At 48.8% G+C, this 15640-nt stretch overlaps 1 protein-coding gene across 1 annotated transcript in view; it reads right to left on the bottom strand.

The window, feature by feature from the left end:
• The window catches only part of STX1B (syntaxin 1B), an 84419-nt gene that overhangs the window by 67610 nt on the left and 1169 nt on the right, over positions 1-15640 (bottom strand). The gene's annotated exons all lie outside the window — the stretch shown is intronic.

Below are 15640 nucleotides of genomic sequence, written 5' to 3'. Positions count from 1 at the left end.
ACAGATAACCAAATACAGAGATCACCGGATACACAGACCACCAGATACAGGAATCACCAAACACAGGGATCACAAGATACATAGCTTAACAGACACAGAGATCACCGGATACACTGATCATCGGACACAGAGATCAATGGATACAGAGATCACCAGATCACCGAATACAGGAATCACCAAACACAGATCACCGGATACAGAGATCGCCAGACACAGGGATCACCGGACACAGATCTCCAGATACAGAGATCATCGGACACAGAGATCACTGGATACAGATCACCAGACACAGGGATCACCAGACACAGATCACCAGATACAGAGATCATCGGACACAGAGATCACTGGATACAGATCACCAGATACAGGGATCAGCGGACACAGATCACCAGATACAGAGATCACCAGATACAGAGATCACCGGACACAGGGATCACTGGATACAGATCACCAGATACAGAGATCACCAGATACAGAGATCACCAGATACAGAGATCACTGGACACAGATCACCAGATACAGAGATCATCGGACACAGATCACCAGATACAGAGATCACCGGACACAGAGATCACTGGATACAGATCACCAGATACAGAGATCACCGGACACAGATCACCAGATACAGAGATCACCAGATACAGAGATCATCGGACACAGAGATCACTGGATACAGATCACCAGATACAGAGATCACCGGACACAGATCACCAGATACAGAGATCACCAGATACAGAGATCATCGGACACAGAGATCACTGGATACAGATCACCAGATACAGAGATCACCGGACACAGATCACCAGATACAGAGATCATCGGACACAGAGATCACTGGATACAGATCACCAGATACAGAGATCACCGGACACAGATCACCAGATACAGAGATCATCGGACACAGAGATCACTGGATACAGATCACCAGATACAGAGATCATCGGACACAGAGATCACCAGACACACGTCACCAGATAGTGACAGATATGAGACCACTAGATCGGGAGATCACAGGATATATAGATCACTAGATATGAAGATCTCTAGTGATGAGTGAGTGTACTCGTTGCTCGGGGGTCCTCCGAGTATTTTTTAGTGCTCGGAGATTTGGTTTTCATCTCCTCAGCTGAATGATTTACATCTGTTAGCCAGCATAAGTACATGTGGGGGTTGCCTGGTTGCTAGGGAATCCCCACATGTAATCAAGCTGGCTAATAGCTGTAAATCATTCATCTGCGGTGATGACAACTAAATCTCCAAACACTAACAAATACTCGGAGGACCCCCGAGCAACGAGTACACTCGCTCATCACTAAAGATCACTAAATACAGAAATCACTTTGTATAGAGATTCCTAGACATGGCTCTAACTGGATATAGAGATCACGAGAAATGAGAAGAACAGAGATGACAATGTATAGAGGCCACGAGACGTAAGATCACTGGATACATGGATCAATACATAGAGAACACTGCACAGTAGATTACATGCTCAGAGACCAGTGGAAATGAGATCCCTACATGTCAGATTAATGTGGTGATCACTAGATGTGAGATCACAAGACCTGGAGATTGCTTGTTGGATGTGAGATCAGTAGTTACACAGACGGCTAGATAGTAGATCATTGAATATGGAGATCAATGGATCACTGGATATAGAGATCTTAAGATATGAGATCACTAGATATGGACATCACTGGTTACGAGATGAATGCATATCAAGATCACTATAAATCTGTGATGGGCTCACCGGGTGAGGTGGATTCTCTAGGCCATAGGTCTGGAAGAGCAGCGCGGTGCGAAGGCAATGAAGCAGCTCAGGGGGTCTTATGGATCATAACAGCAATATATGCAGAGAGGGCCGGCAAGTTCAGAAGGTCGCACAGATAAAGCAGAGCCAGGTGTGCGGAAACACAAAGGAACGATAACTGTACAGGAAGTTAATATCTTCCAGCAAGGAAGAGGTTAATAGCAGTGATGTTTTCAAACTGGGACCTATAGTAAGGAAATGGTTAACCGCAGGATAACAGTGAAGTAATGGGATCAAATAGCGGGAGGGACAATGAGCAGGAGGGCCGGCGGAGACCACGTCACTATCACCTGCTGCCGCTGCAGGGAGGCAGAAATCTACTAGAGCAATAGCGGGAATCAGAAGATCTTTCATGTCAAGGACCTAAAGAACATAGCGGGTATAATGAGGTACAGTCAGTAATGTGTACAGAGGCAATGCACATCATAGAAGGAGGGGGGACAGCAGGATATCTAGAGGACGATATGAAAGTATGTAAGGGGTTAATGCACAGTCAGCGGGATCATCCTTATGAGAGATCACTATGAAAACTACTAGAAATGTGATCACTAGATCACATATGAGGCTAATGGGAACAAAGAGCCTTCTATGTTAATTCTGAACACTCTTTTTCGGTGATTACTCTGTATCTCCGTTCATACTGCCCACACACACAAATGATTCACCATTTGAAAGGTAAACTTGCCCCCTTCAACAAGAAAATAGCCAAACAAACCACACATCCACGATGTGATCACAAAATACAGTTTAAACATTCATTTTCATAAGCCTGAAGAAAGGAAAAATGACCTGCAGGTGGCACCACACTACCCCAAAGCACAATACCACAAAGCTGAAACAAATCCTAACATTTGCCTTGGGGTCTTTCCAGCTTGCCGATCTCCTTGCCCAGACGATTTCAGGAAAATTGGAGGATTGCACACTTCACTGCAGGTGAGTCACATATGCAAACACATTTGTAAACATGCACTACTTTTTCGGTGATTACTTCGCCCCACACACACACACACAAATAATACACTATTTAAAAGGTAAACTTGCCCCCTTCAGCAAGAAAAGACACAAACAAACCACACATTCACAATTTGATCAGTAAATACAGTTTAAACATTTTCAGAAACCAGCAGGAAAAAAAACAACGTGCAGGTGGCACCACAACCTCAAGACATTTTTTAGCCTCTATTTATCAAACTTTATATACTTTACTAGCTGAAGAGCCCGGCGTTGCCTGGGCATAGTAAATATCTGTGGTTAGTTATAGCACCTCACTTCTCTTATTTTCCCATCACACCTCTCATTTTCCCCCTCCTCTCATTCCCCCCTAACAATTGTCATTTCGACCTCACATCTGTCATTTTCCGATCACTCCACTATTTTCCCTCACTCCTCTCATTTTGCACTCACACCTCTCATTTTCCCCTCAGTATCTACATGTTTGTCATCTCCCTTATATATAGTATACACCTGTATGTCATCTCCTGTATATAGTATATACCTGTATGTCATCTCCCCTGTAAATAGTATATACCTGCTGTATGTTATCTCCTCCTGTATATACCTATGTGTCATCTCCTCCTGTATATAGTATATACATGTATGTCATCTCTTCTGTATATACTATATACCTGTATGTCATCTCCTCCTATATATAGTATATACCTGTATGTCATCTCCTGTATATAGTATATACCTGTATGTCATCTCCCCTGTATATAGTATATACCTGCTGTATGTCATCTCCTCCTCTATATGCCTATGTGTCATCTCCTCTTTTATATAGTATATACCTGTATGTCATCTCCTCCTGTATATAGTATATACGTGTGTCATCTCCTCCTGTATATAGTATATACCTGTGTGTCATCTCCCTTGTATATAGTATATACCTGTGTGTCATCTCCCTTGTATATAGTATGTACCTGTATGTCATCTCCCCTGTATGTAGTATGTAGTATATACCAGTGTGTCATCTCCCCTGTATATAGTATATATGTGTGTGTCATCTCCCTTGTATATAGTATGTACCTGTATGTCATCTCCCCTGTATGTAGTATGTAGTATATACCTGTGTGTCATCTCCTCCTGTATATAGTATATACCTGTGTGTCATCTCCCTTGTATATAGTATATACCTGTGTGTCATCTCCCTTGTATATAGTATGTACCTGTATGTCATCTCCCCTGTATGTAGTATGTAGTATATACCAGTGTGTCATCTCCCCTGTATATAGTATATATGTGTGTGTCATCTCCTCCTGTATATAGTATATACCTGTGTCATCTCCCCTGTATATAGTATATACCAGTGTGTCATCTCCCCTGTATATAGTATATACATGTGTCATCTCCTCCTGTATATAGTATATATGTGTGTGTCATCTCCTCCTGTATATAGTATATATGTGTGTGTCATCTCCCCTGTATATAGTATATACCAGTGTGTCATCTCCTCCTGTATATAGTATATACCTGTGTGTCATCTCCTCCTGTATATAGTATATATGTGTGTCATCTCCCCTGTATATAGTATATACCTGTGAGTTTTGCGCGTGGCGAGTTTTGAGCGGTGACTTTTTTGTTTCGACTTTTATGTGGCGAGGTTGGTGTATTTGTGGTGAAATGTGTGCTGAGGGTGGTATATGTGTTCAAGCACGTGGTAGTGTGTGGCGCATTTTGTGTGTGTTCATATCCCAGTGTGTGGTGAGTATCCCATGTCGGGGCCCCATCTTAGCAACTGTACGGTATATACTCTTTGGCGCCATCGCTCTCACTCTGTAAGTCCCCCTTGTTCACATCTGGCAGCTGTCAATTTGCCTCCTACACTTTTCCTTTCATTTTTTCCCATTATGTAGATAGGGGCAAAATTGTTTGGTGAATTGGAAAGCGCGGGGTTAAAATTTCACCTCACAACATAGCCTATGACGCTCTCGGGGTCCAGACGTGTGACTGTGCAAAATTTTGTGGCTGTAGCTGCGACGGTGCAGATGCCAATCCCGGACACACACACATACACACACACATACACACACACACACACACACACACACACACACACACACACACGCGTATTACAAATCTGCATATGTAAATACCTCTCTGTGTTCACCATCTCATTAAATACATTAACATTTGACCAGCTTCATTTTCCTGAAATTGGCTGCGCCCCGACAACCAATGTGTGGAAATTTCACACGGGCCAACTAGTCACTATATATAAGGGATTACAAGATACAGGAGCTTCTCACTAGATTAAAATATCAACAAGGGAATCTCGTATATTCTATAGAGTCATTACACACAGAGTGATCTACTTCACGTGTTTATTTCTGTTAATGTTGATGATTATGGCTTACAGCCAATGAAAACCCAAAAGTCATTATCTCAGTAAATTAGAATAATTAAGAATAAACACCTGTAAAGAAAGATCAACACATAAAGAAATCACCAGATACAGAGATCACTACAGAGATCACCACATTCAGAGAATAGATCACTACATAGAGATCACCAGAAACAGAGATCACTGGCTATAGACAGGAGATAGTTCTGTCACATACCCAGCACCCACGGGAGACCCCCATTGTGCCCAGCACACAGAGGAGACCCCCATAGTACCCAACACACAGAGGAGACCCCCATAGTACCTAGCACACAGAGGAGACCCCCATAGTACCCAGCACACAGAGGAGACCCCCATAGTACCCAGCACACAGAGGAGACCCCATAGTGCCCAGCACACAGAGGAGACCCCCATAGTACCCAACACACAGAGGAGACCCCCATAGTACCCAACACACAGAGGAGACCCCATAGTACCCAACACACAGAGGAGACCCTCATAGTACCCAACACACAGGAGACCCTCATAGTACCCAGCACACAGAGGAGACCCCCATAGTACCCAGCACACAGAGGAGACCCCCATAGTACCCAGCACACAGAGGAGACCCCATAGTGCCCAGCACACAGAGGAGACCCCCATAGTACCCAACACACAGAGGAGACCCCCATAGTACCTAGCACACAGAGGAGACCCCCATAGTACCCAGCACACAGAGGAGACCCCCATAGTACCCAGCACACAGAGGAGACCCCATAGTGCCCAGCACACAGAGGAGACCCCCATAGTACCCAACACACAGAGGAGACCCCCATAGTACCCAACACACAGAGGAGACCCCATAGTACCCAACACACAGAGGAGACCCTCATAGTACCCAACACACAGGAGACCCTCATAGTACCCAGCACACAGAGGAGACCCCCATAGTACCCAACACACAGAGGAGACCCTCATAGTACCCAACACACAGAGGAGACCCCCATAGTACCCAGCACACAGAGGAGACCCCCATAGTACCCAACACACAGAGGAGACCCTCATAGTACCCAACACACAGAGGAGACCCCCATAGTACCCAACACACAGAGGAGACCCTCATAGTACCCAACACACAGAGGAGACCCTCATAGTACCCAGCACACAGAGGAGACCCCCATAGTACCCAACACACAGAGGAGACCCCCATAGTACCCAACACACAGAGGAGACCCCCATAGTACCCAGCACACAGAGGAGACCCCATAGTACCCAACACACAGAGGAGACCCTCATAGTACCCAGCACACAGAGGAGACCCTCATAGTACCCAGCACACAGAGGAGACCCCCATAGTACCCAGCACACAGAGGAGACCCTCATAGTACCCAGCACACAGAGGAGACCCCATAGTACCCAGTACACAGAGGAGACCCCATAGTACCCAGCACACAGAGGAGACCCCCATAGTACCCAACACACAGAGGAGACCCCATAGTACCCAGCACACAGAGGAGACCCCCATGGTACCCACATATGCTAATCACATTGTATAAATTATATACATTTATTTGCATTTTGCAGTGAGAAATAAGTATTTGATCCCTCTGGTAAACAAGACTTAATACTTGGTGGTAAAATCCTTGTTGGCAGGCTCAGCAGTCAGACTCTCTTGTAGTTGATGATGAGGTTTGCGCACATGTCAGGAGGAATCTTGATCCACTCCTCTTTGCAGATCATCTCTAAATCATAAAGATTATGATTCTGTCGCTTTACAACTCGGAGCTTCATCTCCCTCCATAAGTTTTCTATGGGATTCAGGTCTGCAGACTTTGATTAGTACACCTGGTGTGACCTTAATGTGCTCCTTTATGAGCCGCTCCTTTGTTGTCTTGGCTGTATGTTTTGGGTCATTGTCTTGCTGGAAGACCCTGCCACGACCCATTTTTAATGTCCTGGCGGAGGGAAGGAGGTTGTCACTCAGGATTTTTCGGTGCATGGCTTCATCCATTCTCACATTGATGCGGTGAAGTAGTCCTGTGCCCTTAGCAGAGAAACACCCCCAAAACATGTTTCCCCCTCCATGCTTGACAGTGGGGATGGTGTTCTTTGGGTCATATGCAGCATTTCTCTTCCTCCAAACACGGCGAGTTGAGTTAATGCCAAAGACCTCAATGTTTGTCTCATCTGACCACAGCACCTTCTCCCAGTCACTCACAGAATCATCCAGGTGTTCACTGGTAAACTTCAGACGGGCCGCACATGTGGCTTCTTCAGCAGGTGGACCTTGCGGGCACTGCGGGATATTAAACCTTTACAGTGTAATGTGTTACCAGTGGTTTTCTTGGAGACTGTGGTCCCAGCTGCCTTGAGATCATTAACAAGTCCCCCCCGTGTAGTTTTAGGCTGATCTCTCACCCTCCTCGTGATTAAGGATACCCCACGAGGTGAGATTTTGCACGGTGCCCCAGATCGATGTCGATTCACAGTCATTTTGTATTTCTTCCATTTTCTTACTATTGCACCGACAGTTGTCTCCTTCTCCCCCAGCGTCTTACTTATGGTTCTGTAGCCCATTCCAGCTTTGTGCAGGTCTAGGATCTTGTCCCTGACATTGTAAGGCTGTGTGCCCACGTTGCATTTTTTATGCGTTTCCGCCGAGGAAACGCTTAAAAAAACACTTACAAAACGCATTCTCATGCAATCCTATGGGATTCCGCAGTTGCTGTACCCATGCTGCAGATTTTCCCGCTGCGGAATCGCATAGCGGTAAAATCCGCATCATGTTCATGATTTCTGTGGAATCGCGGTGATTCCGCCGCCATAGGATTGCATTGAAACGCTCGCTGTACGTATGTGGCTATGCCCCCCATGTGTAAAGTGAGCGCTTCATGTGCGGATGGTACCGGGGTCTGCAGCAGAGGAGACTCACCTTCAGGCCCTGGGATCTATATTCATGTAAAAAAGAGGAATAAAAATATAAAATCTGGATATTCTTACCTTCCAATGGCCCCCGGAGTCCTCCCGGATCTCAGCGGTGCACGTGGTGGCTTCCGTTCCCAGGGATGCATTGCGCAAATCACCCGACATGACGTCGCGGTCCTGTGATGTCACAAAGGTCCTTCGTGCAAAACATCCTGGGAACGGAACGTACCGAGAGCGCCGCTGAGGAGATCGGGGGCCGTCAGAAGGTGAGAATATAATGATTTATGCGAATTCCGTGGCAGGGAGTTGTGGAAATGCTGCGCGGACATTTCCGCAGCATTTCTCCAACATATGCACATAGCCTTAGAAAGCTCTTTGGTGTTGCCCATGTTGTAGAGGTTAGAGTGTGACTGATTAATGGTGTCTTGTATAAAGGTGACTATGTGAGAAGCTGTATTTACTGCAGCTAACGAGTCTGACTGGTCTGTAGGAGCCAGAACTCTTAATGGTTGGTAGGGGATCAAATACTTATTTCTCACTGCAAAATGCAAATACATTTATATAATTTATACAATGTGATTGCCTGGATTTTATTTTTGATATTCTGTCTCTCAATGTTAAAATTAACCTTCCCTTAATATTATAGACTGTTCATGTCTTTGTCAGTGGGCAACCGTACAAAACCAGCGAGGGGTCACATACTTATTTCCCCCACTGTATGCCCCATGAGGTTGTGCGGACTCGTCCCCGTGAGTCAGCGCCATCGATCTGATGCATCTAACGGGAATGTGCTGATGAAGCGTTGGACGTGACAGCGCTGAATGTGCCGCGGCCCCCCGCCAACCGCGGCCCCCCGCCAACACCATAACTCACGGGAAATGAATTAATGAGGGCGACACTCTGCGCCCAGCTTCATATTATTAAAGGGGTTATTATGCGACAACTCTGACTCCTCGCTGGAACACTGACGAGGCGTCCATCAGCGGCCATGTTATCACTCAGCTTTCCCAGAAACTGATACAGAAAGGAACAGAATCCAGAGAACGATAATGTGAACGGATCTCTAGTCTGACAGCCCCTGTAACTGTGTGGCCCCTGTGGGTGTATGTGGCCCCTGTAATTGTGTGACCCCTGTGGTTGCATGTGGCCCCTGTGGTTGCATGTGGCCCCTGTGGGTGTGTGTGGCCCCTGTGGTTGTCTGTGGCCCCTGTGGTTGTCTGTGGCCCCTGTGGGTGTATGTGGCCCCTGTGGGTGTATGTGGCCCCTGTGGGTGTGTGTGACCCCTGTGGGTGTGTGTGGCCCCTGTGGTTGCGTGTGGCCCCTGTGGTTGCGTGTGGCCCCTGTGGTTGCGTGTGGCCCCTGTGGTTGCGTGTGGCCCCTGTGGTTGCGTGTGGCCCCTGTGGTTGCGTGTGGCCCCTGTGGTTGCGTGTGGCCCCTGTGGGTGTCTGTGGCCCCTGTGGGTGTCTGTGGCCCCTGTGGGTGTATGTGGCCCCTGTGGTTGTGTGTGGCCCCTGTGGTTGTCTGTGGCCCCTGTGGTTGTCTGTGGCCCCTGTGGGTGTATGTGGCCCCTGTAGTTGTATGTGACCCCTGTGGGTGTATGTGGCCCCTGTGGTTGCGTGTGGCCCCTGTGGTTGCGTGTGGCCCCTGTGGTTGCGTGTGGCCCCTGTGGTTGCGTGTGGCCCCTGTGGTTGCGTGTGGCCCCTGTGGTTGCGTGTGGCCCCTGTGGTTGCGTGTGGCCCCTGTGGTTGCGTGTGGCCCCTGTGGTTGCGTGTGGCCCCTGTGGTTGCGTGTGGCCCCTGTGGGTGCGTGTGGCCCCTGTGGTTGCGTGTGGCCCCTGTGGGTGTATGTGACCCCTGTGGGTGTCTGTGGCCCCTGTGGGTGTCTGTGGCCCCTGTGGGTGTCTGTGGCCCCTGTGGGTGTCTGTGGCCCCTGTGGGTGTCTGTGGCCCCTGTGGGTGTATGTGGCCCCTGTGGGTGTATGTGGCCCCTGTGGTGTCTGTGGCCTCTGTGGGTGTATGTGGCCCCTGTGGTTGTGTGTGGCCCCTGTGGGTGTATGTGGCCCCTGTGGGTGTATGTGGCCCCTGTGGTTGTGTGTGGCCCCTGTGGTTGTGTGTGGCCCCTGTGGTTGTGTGTGGCCCCTGTGGTTGTGTGTGGCCCCTGTGGGTGTATGTGGCCCCTGTGGGTGTCTGTGGTTGCATGTGGCCCCTGTGGTTGTCTGTGGTCCCTGTGGGTGTATGTGGCCCCTGTGGTTGTCAGTGGCCCCTGTCAGCAGACGTGCTGCGCTCTGTTCACACCTCTGTACTATGAGATGTGGCGAGAGCTGTCATTACTGGTAAGAGCCATGACGCACGGCGACGTGCACAAAGCCCGGCCTATGATCCTATACTGTACGAGCAGCCATTGGCCGCGCAGTAACCTCATCAGCAGCGTCCACAGCCCTCTCCTATCACAGCTCTCAGCACACTCAGGGGTGGACAGCCCCTTTAAATCAGCAGCAGCTTCAGCTGTCATCTCCATGCTGTCAGCAAGTTACAGAGAGAGAGACCAGTGCGACCTCTAGTGTCAGCACAGTAAACTGCAAGATCACCATCGAAAGGAAAGAGAATCCCTACAGATCTGCGCTGGATCCACAGCAGAGAAAAATAAAGCATCCGCTGAATCACCAGGAAGGGAACTAATTCACTGGATCACAAGGATGGAAAACAAATCTACTGATTCACTAGGGATGGAAACTACTCCAGCAAGAAAGAAAACAAATCCACTAGATCACATGGAAATAAATCCACTGAATCTTCGGAGAAAGAAGTGAATACACTTGGTCACAAGGGACGAGGAAATATATCCACGCGATCACTAAGAAAGGAAGCTAATCTACTGGTTCACCGGGAAAGGAAACAAATCCTCTTGATCACCAGAGAAGGGAAATAATCCACTGCATCACCAAGGAGTAATAAATCCATGAACGTACTGAAGCACCGAGGCCTCACTGAATCCCCCCAGAGTTCATGCCCACTGTGTCTGTGGAGGTCACGAATTATCAGGACAATCAATTGACGAGTGATGGACGCGGCCGTCCTCACTGCTGGGCCGGTTATTGGGGAACAATTGTAAATATTAGACAAAGATAACACAAGTAGTCACAAAATGCAGTTTACAAATGAAGGTCTTTATTATTAAGGGAAAAAGAAATCCAAACCTCCTGTGAAAAAGTGGTTGCCCCCTGAGCCTTAAAACATAAACTAACTGTGGTTTATCACATCTTTGGGAAGCTGAGATCACATTCCCTAGTCACACTCAGGCCTGATTACTGATTCTCAATCATGAAATCACTTAAATAGGACCTGCCTGACAAAGTGAAGTAGACCAAAAGATCCTCAAAAGCTAGACATCATGTCGCGATCCAAAGAAATTCTGTAACAAATGAGAAACAAAGTAACAGATCTATCAGTCTGGAAAAGGTTATAAAGCCATTTCTAAAGCTTTGGGACTCCAGTGAACCACAGTGACATCCATTATCAGCAAATGGCGAAAACATGGAACAGAGTTGAACCTTCCCAGGAGTGGCAAGCCTACCAAAATTACAAAGAGCGCAGCGAAGACTCATCCAAGAGGTCACAAAAGACCCCACAACAACATCCAAAGAACTGCAGGCCTCACTTGCCTCAGCTAAGGTCAATGTTCATGACTCCATAATAAGAAAGAGACTGGGCAAAAAATAGCTGCATGGCAGAGTGCCAAGACGAAAACCACTGCTGAGCAATAACAACATAAAGGCTTGCCTCAGTTTTGCCAGAAAACATCTTGATGTTCCCCAAGACGTTTGGGAGAATACTGTGTAGACTGACGAGACAAGAGCTGAACTTTTTGGAAGGTTTATGTCCCATTGCATCTGGTGTAGAAGTAATGCAGCATTTCAGAAAAGAAACACCATACCAACAGTAAAATATGGTGGTGGTAGTGTGATGGCCGGGGCTGTTTTGCTGTTTCAGGACTTGGAAGACTTGCGGTGGTAAACTGAACCATGAATTCTGCTGTCGACCAGAAAATCCTGAAGGAAAATGTGCGGCCATCTGTTTATGACCTCAAGCTATAGTGCACTTGGGTTATGCAGCAGAACAATGGTCCAAAACACACCAGCAAGTGTCACCTCTGAATGGCTTTTCTTTATAGGTCTCATTCAGTTTTCTGTAAACAGTGGAATGATGTGTTTTACCAAAAACCTCTATCTCCGTCTCATCTGTCCACAACACGCTTTCCCAGAAAAATTTTGGCTTACTCACATACATTTGGGCAAACTGCAGTCTAGTTTTTTTTTCTGTCTCTGTATCAGCAGTGGGGTCCTCCTGGGTCTCCTGCCATAGCGTTTCATTACATTCCCATGTTGATGGATAGTTTGCGCTGACACTGATGCCACCTGAGCCGGCAGGACAGCTTGGATTTCTTTGGACCTTTATCGGAGCTGCTTATCCACCATCCGGACTATCCTGCGTTACAACCTTTCAGCAATTTTTCTCCGCTGTCCACGTCCAGGAAGATTAGCTACAGTGCCATGGGCTGTAAACTTCTTGATTATGTTGCACCTCATGGACAAAGAACATCAAGATCTCTGGAGATGGACTTGTAACCTTGAGATTATTGATATTTTTCAACTTTTTTCGTTCTTAACTCCTCAAACAGTTCTCTTCTCCTCTTTCTGTTCTCAATGCTTAGTGCGGCACACTCACAGACACACAATGCAAAGATCGAGTCAGCTTCTTCCCTTTTTATCTGGTTTCAGGTGTGATTTTCATATTTCCCACACCTGTTACTTGCCACAGGTGAGTGTGAACGAGCCTCACATGGTGGAAGATATTCATGCCATATTTGCCATCACTATTTTAGCCTTCTATCCATATGACACTTGGCATAAATAACGTTATCCGTCCGGGCGATATTAATTCTGGGCTGATGCACTATCCGCCCACTGATGTAAATAAATGCACAGTCTAAGACATGATGCCGAAAATATGTCTCCACACCCGTCACTGAAAAAATCCAATGCTCTTACCTGGTATCCGGCTCCATCTCGGCTGCTTGTAGTTCTTGGTAGAAAGAAAAACTTATTTATACAGGAGAGAAAAGTGTCGTCACAATGCCTGTTGTTTCCTCTGTGTACAGACTCCATGTCTGCTCTCCATCAGGTAACCCACTTCAATAACTGTTCACAGCGGGGGGCCATAAAACAAGGGGTCAAAATAGAGTGCTAGCTCATGTTTCATTTACAATTTAGAATGAAGCCATGTTTCTGTGCTGAATATGAGGGCGACAAAGGAACAGAGAGGCCGGGATGGGACAGAGAAGCTGGGAGCAAAGGGGCCTGGGGGGAGAGAGGAGTCTGGAGTAGGATGGAAAGGTTTTGATGGGTCAGTATTGTTTGTAGGGCTCAGAGACATCATGTGAGGACAGAGTGGTCTGAAAAGGGACAGATAGGTCTGGAGAAGATTTGAAAAGTCTGGAGGGGGACAGAGAAGTGAGGATGAGGACAAAAGAGCCAGGATAGGAGCAGAGGGGTCTCAGGAGTCTGGATGGGGGGGGTACATGGGGGTGGAGAGGACAGAAGAGTCTGGATGGGAGCAGAGGGGTCTCAGGAGTCTGGATGGGGGGTACATGGGGGTGGAGAGGACAGAAGAGTCAGGATAGGAGCAGAGGGGTCTCAGAAATCTGGATGGGGGGTACATGGGGGTGGAGAGGACAGAAGAGTCAGGATAGGAGCAGAGGGGTCTCAGGAGTCTGGATGGGGGTGGAGAGGACAGAGGAGTCTGGATGGGAGCAGAGGGGTCTCAGGAGTCTGGATGGGGGGTACATGAGGGTTGAGAGGACAGAGGAGTCAAGATAGGAGCAGAGGGGTAGCAGGAGTCTGGATGGGGGGTACATGGGGGTGGAGAGGACAGAAGAGTCTGGATGGGAGCAGAGGGGTCTCAGGAGTCTGGATGGGTGGGTACATAGGGGGTGGAGAGGATAGAAGAGTCTGGATGGGAGCAGAGGGGTCTCAGGAGTCTGGATGGCAGGTACATAGGGGGTGGAGAGGACAGAAGAGTCTGGATGGGAGCAGAGGGGTCTCAGGAGTCTGGATGGCAGGTACATAGGGGGTGGAGAGGACAGAAGAGTCTGGATGGGAGCAGAGGGGTCTCAGGAGTCTGGATGGGGGGTACATGAGGGTGGAGAGGACAGAGGAGTCAAGATAGGAGCAGAGGGGTAGCAGGAGTCTGGATGGGGGGGTACATGGGGGTGGAGAGGACAGAAGAGTCTGGATGGGAGCAGAGGGGTCTCAGGAGTCTGGATGGGGGGGTACATAGGGGGTGGAGAGGATAGAAGAGTCTGGATGGGAGCAGAGGGGTCTCAGGAGTCTGGATGGGGGGTACATGGGGGTGGAGAGGACAGAAGAGCCAGGATAGGAGCAGATGGGTCTCAGGTGTCTAGATGGGGGGTACATGGGGGTGGAGAGGACAGAAGAGTCAGGATAGGAGCAGAGGGGTCTCAGGAGACCGGATGGGGGGTACATGGGGGTGGAGAGGACAGAGGAGTCTGGATGGGAGCAGAGGGGTCTCAGGAGTCTGGATGGGGGGTACATGGGGGTGGAGAGGACAGAGGAGTCTGGATGGGAGCAGATGGGTCTCAGGTGTCTGGATGGGGGGTACATGGGGGTGGAGAGGACAGAAGAGTCTGGATGGGAGCAGAGGGGTCTCAGGAGTCTAGATGGGGGGTACATGGGGGTGGAGAGGACAGAGGAGTCTGGATGGGAGCAGATGGGTCTCAGGTGTCTGGATGGGGGGTACATGGGGGTGGAGAGGACAGAAGAGTCTGGATGGGAGCAGAGGGGTCTCAGGAGTCTGGATGGGGGGTACATGGGGGTGGAGAGGACAGAGGAGTCTGGATGGGAGCAGAGGGGTCTCAGGAGTCTAGATGGGGGGTACATGGGGGTGGAGAGGACAGAAGAGTCAGGATACTAGGATAGGAGCAGAGGGGTCTCAGAAATCTGGATGGGGGTACAGAGGACAGAGGAGTCTGGATAGGGTACATGGGGGTGGAGAGGACAGAAGAGTCTGGATGGGAGCAGAGGGGTCTCAGGAGTCTGGATGGGGGTGGAGAGGACAGAGGAGTCTGGATGGGAGCAGAGGGGTCTCAGGAGTCTGGATGGGGGGTACATGAGGGTGGAGAGGACAGGAGTCAAGATAGGAGCAGAGGGGTAGCAGGAGTCTGGATGCGGGGTACATAGGGGGTGGAGAGGATAGAAGAGTCTGGATGGGAGCAGAGGGGTCTCAGGAGTCTGGATGGGGGGTACATGAGGGTGGAGAGGACAGGAGTCAAGATAGGAGCAGAGGGGTAGCAGGAGTCTGGATGGGGGGGTACATGGGGGTGGAGAGGACAGAAGAGTCTGGATGGGAGCAGAGGGGTCTCAGGAGTCTGGATGGGGTACATGGGGGTGGAGAGGACAGAAGAGTCTGGATGGGAGCAGAGGGGTCTCAGGAGTCTGGATGGGGGTGGAGAGGACAGAAGAGTCTGGATGGGAGCAGAGGGGTCTCAGGAGTCTGGATGGGGGTACATGAG

Source organism: Ranitomeya imitator, chromosome 7 (assembly GCF_032444005.1).
Source record: "Ranitomeya imitator isolate aRanImi1 chromosome 7, aRanImi1.pri, whole genome shotgun sequence".
NCBI classification, from domain to species: Eukaryota; Metazoa; Chordata; class Amphibia; order Anura; family Dendrobatidae; genus Ranitomeya; species Ranitomeya imitator.
This window is presented reverse-complemented; position numbering and strand designations above follow the sequence as displayed.